Raw genomic sequence first — 9,316 nt, 5'->3', positions numbered from 1 at the left:
TCTTGGTCTGTGCTCTCTGTGGCTGGGGGAGGGAGAGAACGAACCCTTATAGGCGGAAGGTCTTGGAAACTGTCTCAAGTAACCACAACCACAGGAGGGCAAGTAGGGGATGCTTAGGGCCCTCATGTTCCCAGGTGGTTCTGGAGACGCAGGCATGCGAGTGGCTACAGGTGACTTGTGATGTGGACTTTATTTGGAACAGATGGGGAGCAGCAGAGGGCGTCTTCGTGACCAGCCCTGAGCAGGTGTCAGGGACTCGTGAATTTTCCCTCCCAGCAGGTCTGGCAGGTAGAGGTTCTGTAGCCTGAGGATTCATTTACCCGTAGCACTGTTTTTTTCTTTTTCATCAAATGATTTCTCATGCCAGGAACCAGACTGGAGCCTCAAAAAGGAAGGAACATTTATTTGGGTTCCATGTCCTTGTGGGTCAGAGAGCGGGGAGCGGCTCAGCGGCTGCCTTGAAAAGTACCATAGCCTGGGAGGTCAGAGCCAGGTCGTGAACCCGTGACTTCTGCCCCAGCTTGGGCCGTGCCCTCTTGTCTGCGGAAAGGGCCTGAGCTACTTACTCATCAAATCTTGGTGCCTTTCATTTCCATGTGACACTTTTTGGCCAAGGATTCACTTGAAAGCAAAAGGCAGGAGCCATTGCTCACTGAAGACCCAAGGTCCAGCTCCAGACCTGGGGTTTACATCCCTCCCCGTTCCGTGCCAATGTGCAGCCCCCACAGGGAGACTTCCCTGCTCCTCTGTTGCAGTTGACAACTATAGCTGCTAAAAGCTTATCCAACCCTGATTTCATCTGCAGCCAAGTCCTGACTGCCAGGGAAGGCAAGAACAGACATCCCCATGGGACATGGCTTCTTACAAGCCCTGTGAGAGAGGGTTCTGGAATCTCTGGCACATGAGTTCCCCTGATTTCTCCCACTTCATGGAAGAGGTTTTCTTTCTGCCATGGATGAAGGCAGCACCCAGGTATCTGGGTTTTGTTTGGATCCCTGGAAGCATTTGCTAGAAGGACACGAGAAAATTAGGGGTGGTAAAAAGACACAAAGCAAAGAGAAATGCCAGCCATTGAAAAGAAGGGCAAAGGATGACCTGGAAATGAGCTGTGTGGGGCATGGCTTGTGTAACCTCACCTGGTCCTTGGGCATATGTCTGAAGGGGTGAGGAAACCCAGCTACCCACAACCTGGACACTCCTGTCACGGGGCGGGGGGTGAGTATGGCAACGTCAGGTGCAGATTCCAGCAACATGTCTCCTCCATCTCTAAGGACGTGGGAAAGGGCTCAGATGCAGGACGGGAAGCTGCTTGAGGCTGGAAGGGAAGGGGAGGAAGGAAGAAAAAGCTAGTGTTTCCCCAGCCCAGTTCCTCTAGACGTGCAGCCTTTAACTTAATGGCTGCCCAAAGGAGAGGACTAGGGGCTGGGGAGCCCTGCCAACACTCATACTTCTCTTCCCAATGGGATCTGGGCTGCGATCAGACATGAGGACACTCGTTACTCTATGGGAGTAATTCAGGGACCCCAGGGCCTGAGAGAGTGGGAGGCAGAGGGGTCTGGATCTCTGGGCTCCTGGAGAGGTGAGGAGGGTGGGACAACTTGCACAGGAGCAAAGCGGGGGAAGACCCTATGGAGGCTGGAGATGACACCTGGGAACCCACTCACTTTCACCAGCACAGACGGGGAGCTGGACTTGGGGAGGAGGGGGTCAGTGGCAGGGAGGAGTCACAGACTCCAAGCCATCTGTGGCCTCACCTCCAAGTGCCCGAGGAAAGGCCGGCACCCAACATCCCAGCTTCAGCCCCACTGCCCTCTGTCTCTCCTTCATCCACCAGCTGCCCTGTGGGCCTCCCGGCCTCATCTTTGATTTCCTCCGCCAGAGCTACCAGCCTACAGCCACCCTGCCCCTCTCCTGGGTCCCTGTAGAAGCTGTGCCAGGCGATCAGCTGAGGAATTAAGAGCTTCTATCAGAAGCTGCTGCTGCTGGTGTGTGTGTATGTGAGAGGCGGGGGATGGGGGGGTTGGGGGGGTGGGAAGCTGATCGCTAGCAAATGGGAGGGGTGTGTGGGTGAGTCAGCCGTGTTAATGAGAAACACCACACCCCGCTGATTAGGACTAATGAGGAGGAACAGAGAGGGGTGGGGGTTTCAGTCAGTGATATCTTGACAGGGTTGCTTGCTCCCCCAGTCCCATTTCTCCCTTAGCCAGGGCAAAGAACAGAGCCACTTTGGCTACTGCAGGAAGAATGGAGGTTAGACACAGCGATGAACCACCTGGGGCGAGGCGGTCCTTACTGAGAAGGGGTTGAACCAGGAGTCTGGGCAGAGACCGCATTCAGGGGAACCGTGAGAGATCCAGTATGATCCTGTTCCTGCCCCTCCTCTAATCTCTCTGTTGATTCAGTCCAGAGAAATTTCTGGCACTCAGAGCTGTGCCTCCTGGTTGCCTCAGTGCCTTTTGAAATCTAATGGACCTCTGCAGAGGGCCCTGGTTAAGGGGGTGCTGCGGACAGGACTCCGGGCTGTGCCCTTCCTATCGGCAGCCTGGTTTGAGGCATTGACTGTCTATGCAGATGTTAATAACCCAAGGGGGCCTGGCAGGACTGAGGGCGGGAGGGGTTGGGGTAGGGGAAGGCCTGTGGGCATCCGCTGAAGGCCCTCGTGGTAGCTTCCCTGTCCTTGTGGCAGAGGCAGAGGCCCCTAGAACCCGCAGCGTCACCCTGCCCCTCCATGCCGACTCAGCTGAGGGCAAAGGCCCCAGGCGTGCCCGGCCTGTGTTCCAATCCGCTGTGAGTGCAGGCCTAGGGGAAGGGAGGGCAGAGGAGGGCTGGGAGGGGGACAGGATGGGTGTCGGCCAGCACCTCCAACACCTCCTCATTTGCATTACCACTGACACCCTTCTTGACCAAGAAAATGGAGCCAGAAATAACAAGGGGGAAGGTGATTCCCTGGGGGGACCTTTGAGGTTCTCTTTCCTTGCTCCAACACTCCCAGTGCTGAGGGCAAGAGGGCAGCCACCCCCTCCCATCATTCGCCGGCCCCTGGTGGGGAAATGTACTTATATTTGCTGCTCCCTCCGCAGATTGGGCAGTCACCCCGTCCCAGCCACCCCCCTCCCTTGGCCCCAAGCACCCCAGCCTGGCCCCTTTCTTGGGAGCCCACACCACCTCCCTCCTTTCCTCTGAGAACCCTCTCCCTGGAGCCCCTCACACAGCTGTGCTGACCCCAGCTCTGCCCAGCTGCGTTGTTCTCTTCAGTCCGTCCTGCCTCCCCTCTCAGACTAGGCGTTTCCCAGAGCAGGGCCCAGACGTCTCCTGCCAACCTCGAGAGAACATTCTGCCTGAGAAATAATCCCAACACTAGCAAGGGAGCTTGTGAGTAGATTCTAGAAATGGTGAGAGGTAGACCAGAGGTGTTACCCTGGCCCTAGGGTCATAAGGTGGGAGGGAGCGGGCACACCCAGCTCCATTGGAAGAGGCCTCTGTCCACCTCTACTTGGAGGTATTGCCAATTGTCAGCTCTCTGTCCTCTGCGATCCTTGGAGAAAAGGGCCAGGACTGTTATTTTGACTTACTTCTCCACTGCCCCAGGGTCTACCACACAGACCCCCCACGAACACACTTGGTGCCCAGTTGACATGCAATGAATTTACTTCTGTCCCGGAGAGGGCAGGGAAGGATGCGGCAGTCACAGCTTGGAGGCGGGAGATGGTGAACGGTGAACGGACGGGCCAAGTAGAGGGATATGGGACCCTCCGCCAAAGGGTCCTGGGACCTGGAAGAGCCCACAGTGAGGGTGGAAGCAGAACAGAAGGGCCTGGCAGGGAAACCAGGTCGCGAGAGACAGCCGCAAGAGCTGTGAACACACTGCGAGAAGGAGTGAAGGATGAGCTGAGAACTACCCCCACTCCCCCTCCAGAGATGCTATTTTGGAGGGAGAGAATATATGCAGTGCAGGGGGCAGGAGGGGGAGTATGCCAGCTTCCACAGGGGTCAGCGGGACCACCCGCTGCCTGCACTCTCCCCTCTCCCGGCCAGGGCCAGCCGTCTTCACTGGCCTTGGAACCCCTTCCCGGCTCCCACCCCCACCCAGCACTTCCCTCCCCACTGGGAAATCTTGCTCCTTTGAGCACAGGAGGAGAAAGAATGAGCTTGAAGATTTGCAGCTGGCTTCTTGGCACCTGCCTGAGGGTCCCCTGGGTCCTCAGACCTAGGGAGATGCTTCTATTTCCATTCCTGCCTTGGAATGAAAACATGGCATGTACAGTGGGGCCCGGGGTGGGGCAGGCACTGCAGACTGCTCAGGGGGCCTGCACACTTCTCGCCTCCAGCTCTGTACTTAGGAGCTCGGCACAGATCCCCTTCTAGCAGCAAACAGGGAGTGAATCTGGTGTTAAAAGAGACCAGGGCAGAGGCCCCTTCCAGGGCCAGCTGGGTTCACCCACAAGAGGCCCAGCCCCTCTGGGTGGAAGCCCCTATCTTGCCCCTTTGAACCAAGGAGGCTGGACAGGGGTCGGTGTCAAGTAGAGCCTTGCTTGGCATGAAGGGAAATTCCTGTGCCCCAGATCAACCTCTCTGAGGGGCCCTGACTCATTTTGGGATGAAGGCTCCAATGCCCTGCGGGTTTCTGTGTCAGCAGGGCGTGTAGAGAGCTCTGGGGACAAGGGGAGACTTTTGTTTTCGTTTTTGGAGCCTTGACTTTTTTACTGCCTGAGAGCACAGCTTCAGCTAAAGGAGCAAGATTGCCCAAGATGGGAAGATGCTGGGCACGGCCGCAGCAGAAGGACCGTTAAGTTAGACTTTAGGAAGAACTTCCTATGAAGACACATTTCCTAGAGGAACCGAGGGAACCAGTGCCCTGAATGTTTTCCACGGTGAATCCCTCTATCCCTCGGAGGCTGGGAGTTCAGGCCGGCATCGAGGTAGTGCAGGCCGGAGGCAGATAGAAGAGAGGAATGACCCACTTCCAGGGCGGGGACTGAAGGCCCCAGAGAGGAGGGATGAGCGTGGGTTCAGGCATCAGAAGACATATGGCCCCACACCAGACAAGGTGAGGGACTGGAGTGAGAAGATCACAGGTGTGAAAGCTGTCTCTCATCTTGGTCCCTCTCCCACTGTCCGAGCAACATGCTCTTCTTCTTCTGGCCTTTGCAGACCAGGGAGGGAACGAGAGGAGAGGAAAGCAGCCATGGTGAACAGGCTGCTTCCCCTGTGCCTGGGGTAGGAGGCCTGCAGGACTTCTTGGCCGGGGTGGGGGAGATGGGATTGTGCAGCCAAACTCCCTGGGGCAGAGGAGCTGGGGGCGGTCAGAAGAGGGGCACGGGGATGCAGGAGCCTGTGTTATTATTCTGTCCGGGGCCCCCTGCTCCAGAGGGATGCCCAGTCCAGGCTTTCAGCCCACAATGAGTAGATGGATGGGGCCAACTGAATGATCATCAGGTCCTTCCCCCTTCCTGGGGCCCATGACCTTGTGAGTGTCGCAGGAGCTGAACTCTCTTACCCTCACCCCCGACAGCAAAAGCAATCTGTGGATGGGAGGTGGGGGAGGAGGAGATGGTGTGGAGATAGGTCACCCAGAAGCATGGGTGAGGGGCAGGGAAGGGGAGAGTGCCCCCTGGTGCTGGCCTTTATGGTGTGCCCAGCACACGCAGAGAGCTCACCTGGGGGATCAGAGAGCCCCCTGCCTCCCCTGGCATTCCACTCCCTCTGGGCATGGCAGGTGGTTAAGCCTGAGGACAGAGTGGGGCCTGAGCAGGACTTGGCACAGGGGGTCTCTGAGCTCAGGGATTTGCGTGTCTCTGATCTCAGGCGCGGCTAGTCCCCTACAGTCGGCGCACATGGGTCTCTTCCCCATGCTGGTCCTCCAGGCTCACCCCGTCACACATAGCCCCAGATACACCCTCTTCCAAAGACCCAACTGCACACACACACACACCCTTCCTCACTTACGAGGCTCCCAGTGACACCCATCTGCAGTCATGCTTCTCCCAACACGCATGCACACAGAGTCTCACAGGACCACAGTGCCACACAATATATCCCAGGTGCCACGGGGACATGGACATGCACTGCCATGCTTTCGCACATGACCCATGCGGACCCCGGGAACAGTGTCCACTAACACATGCGCATGCTCTAGGCTTTGCAGTTGACCCCAATGCCCAGTGGTGTGCCGGTGCATGTTCAACAAGCAGCCCTCCAGCTTGAGCTGCCACTGGGATGGCGCTGAGCACTGGGGAGAGACCCACACAATCACCTCCTGCGAGCTGGTGCAGCCAGCTCCAGCCCACCACTCCACAATCCTTTGTAGAAATCACATGATAAATCTTAGCTACAGATGGGCAGCCCCCAGGAGTGCTGCACCTGGGCAGCAGTGACTCATTAGGGCAGCTTCTTTCCCCGTTGGGGGGCCTCCCCTTCCCTAGCTTCTCCCACACACAACCCCCCTGCTCCTGTGCAGACCTCACTTCCTGTCCCAAGTGTGGAGGGTGATGGTCCCCCCACCCACCAAAGGTAATTCAGGCAGGCTTCCTGGAGGAAGAGGGCAAGGAAATGCTGCATGTTTTCAGGAAAGCGCGAAATCTCTGTGCCCAGCTGCTTCTGATCTGCATCTGTCCCCTTGCTTCTGGCCAACCCCTCGTTGCCTGATTCTTCTCCCTGGTCATCAGGACCAGGAGTTGATCATATTAAAAGCTGAGAAGGGAGAAAGTTTGCACCCTGTGGGGCAGTGGCTGGAGGTGCCCAGAGCCTGTTCTGACAGTGAGGAAGGACCTCTCGTTCGACTCAAGCTCTGGAAATGTTGCATCACTTCTCAGAGCTTTTGCTCCCCAATTAGGAAAAAAAAAGGAAGGGACTGAACCGGATGGTTTTAATTTCCCTCTTGGCTCTGACATTTTGGCATTCTATATTGCTGAGATTCCTCTAAAATCTACTCCCTTATTGCTAATCCAGATCTTTTCCCAGCTCATGAAGGAAGTGATCAGATGTGGTTTGAGGTTGGATGAGGGGAAGCAGTGAGTGCCACAGCCCAAGGAGGTGCAGGCTGGGTCTGGGCATCCATAGGTTTGGATCTGCAGCCTGGCAGGCCATATTCATTTGCGGGAACCTTCCAGCAGCCTCTGTTCACTTTGCTATGGCTCCTGAACTATTCCTGCCTCACACACACATATTAGAGGAAAAGGGGAGGGAGACAGAAGAGAGAGGGAGGGAAGAAGGAAGGGAAGGGAAAAAGGAAGGAAGGAAAGAAGAAAGAAGAGAGAAGGAAGGAAAAGGAAAGGAAAGAAAAACAAAATGAAACAAAAAGGAAAGAAAAAAAAGGGTTCACCTTGGATCCAGGAAGCAGCCAGCCTGACCAGTCAAGTTGCTGGGGGGACGTGGAGAAGATGGGGGAGGGCGGTGTTCCTGGTTGTTATGAACCCTTGCCCTGTGAATCTGTGAGGTGGGGGCAGTTCTGTGCCTTCCTGGGCTTGGACTGAGTTGTGCCAAGGCAGAGTAGAGTGCCCCCACTCTGCCCCATCAGTGCCCCAGACAGGGGCTGGGGTCCAGCAGGCAGCCCACTCCTCCACCCAGGCCTCCTGCCACTGCACTGCTGCTCCTTCTGAAAACAATTGAAACCACAAAATTGGCTTGTGGTTGGGTGAATATCAGTCACTGCTATTCAGCTTGGCTTCCTAGGATGACTAAGGGGGTTGTAAGCCCCTTCTATGAGCCCCCAAGATTTTCAGAGGCAAACTTGGAAAAGTGGTTTCTTTTGGAGGTTTTTGCTGGAAGCTGAGCTCCCAGGTGGCATGGCTGTAGTCACTGTATCCAGCGTGACTGTGGGCCCGAGGTCTCGGGTGATCACCGGGTGGAGGGAGCTGTTATTCCTGGGCTGCCTCACGCAGCAGCTGAGAGAAGACAGGGGCTGAGGGTGAGGCCACTAAGTCCCCAGCAAGTCTCCCTTCAACCAGCCTGGGATTCCAGTTCCTATTCTCAAGGGAGCCAAGAGCCAAGATGCTGCTGCAGGTATGACTGGCCACAGTGGGTCCCATGGGCAGGGCCTGGGTGCTGGGGCTGGGACCAGAGTCCTCAGTTGGCGTTCTCCCACCTCCCTCCCAGGTGGCTGTGTGACCTGCAGATAGTCCCCTCCACTCTCTGCGCCAAGTTCTGCTGGTGGTCTTTCAGGCAGGGTGCTGCAGATGGGAGAAGCCGGGCTGAAATGGGAATGCCTAGCCCCTAGTCAGTGCCATCTGGAGTTTGATGGTCTGGAGTTTGACAGGGCCTAACTCTCCATCCTTCTCAGAGTCAGGAAGAGACAATCCAGGTCATCCTGTGTGTGGGCTGGAGGTGTGTGGGTAACAGAGTTGCTGTCTTTCTTTTGGATGTTGACACTCTTGGCCCCTTTGCTGACCTCCTCCTTCCTGCACCAAAGGAGGAGGTTGCATTCCCTCCTCTCAATGTTGTGTTTTGTAAAGTGGTGTAAAAGCATCCTTTCGAAAGTTTTGCTATTTTTATTGATCTGTAACATCTCAGAGGAAGAAGTGTGCTTGCCATGCAAATCCGTGTCAAGACTAATCTCCAGTCTCCTTCCCCCTTGCCACCCCTCCCCCCTTGCCACCCACCCCCAGCCTCACCACAAAGAATGTGGGAAATGCCGGCTGAGCCTGAGTATCCTCCAGAAACCCATTTGGGCTTCGAAAAAGAAAAAAAAAAGAACTCGATCTGGAAAGCAGGTTTAAGTGACTCTATCACTAAGCCTCGATTTCCCCTTCTTGACAAGAAAGACTTGCATTCTTTCCGCGCTGACCGCTTGTGCATCTGTGATGCCCGTGAAAAAGAAAAGGCAACCCTTTCCTTGACCCCTGCTGCCGAAGCGCCCACGGTCCCCGCCGCAGTTCTGCTCCCAGTGCCCCGCCCCCCGCCCCAGTTCGGCCCTTCGATCTCTTTCTGACTGTCCACTGTCTCAGTTTCTCTCTCCGGCTTTCATTCTCTGTCTCTCCATCTCTCTTCCTGTTTCACTCCCTCGTTCTCCCCGCCCCGCCCCCGGCCTGCGGGTGGACGCACGTGAGTCCTAGATTGCCTACTCAGACTTTTCTAACTGCCCCCTCCCCGGGATTCAATTTCTCCAAACTCATCCTGCCCTCATCCGGGTTCATGAGCTTCGTGTCTCTTTGAGCCTCTGACTAGGTGGAAAGGTTGAAGGTCTGCAGGACCTAGCTGTCACCTGTCGGGACCAGCTAAGGACTGAGGATCCCTGGTGGGACCAAGAAGGATCCGTTTTTCTGCGAAGGGAGGGGCCTACCTCCTCACTGAATCCCTGAATACCTCATCCTTTGGGGAA

This window comes from Bos indicus x Bos taurus, chromosome 19 (genome assembly GCF_003369695.1).
Source record: "Bos indicus x Bos taurus breed Angus x Brahman F1 hybrid chromosome 19, Bos_hybrid_MaternalHap_v2.0, whole genome shotgun sequence".
NCBI classification, from domain to species: Eukaryota; Metazoa; Chordata; class Mammalia; order Artiodactyla; family Bovidae; genus Bos; species Bos indicus x Bos taurus.
This window is presented reverse-complemented; position numbering follows the sequence as displayed.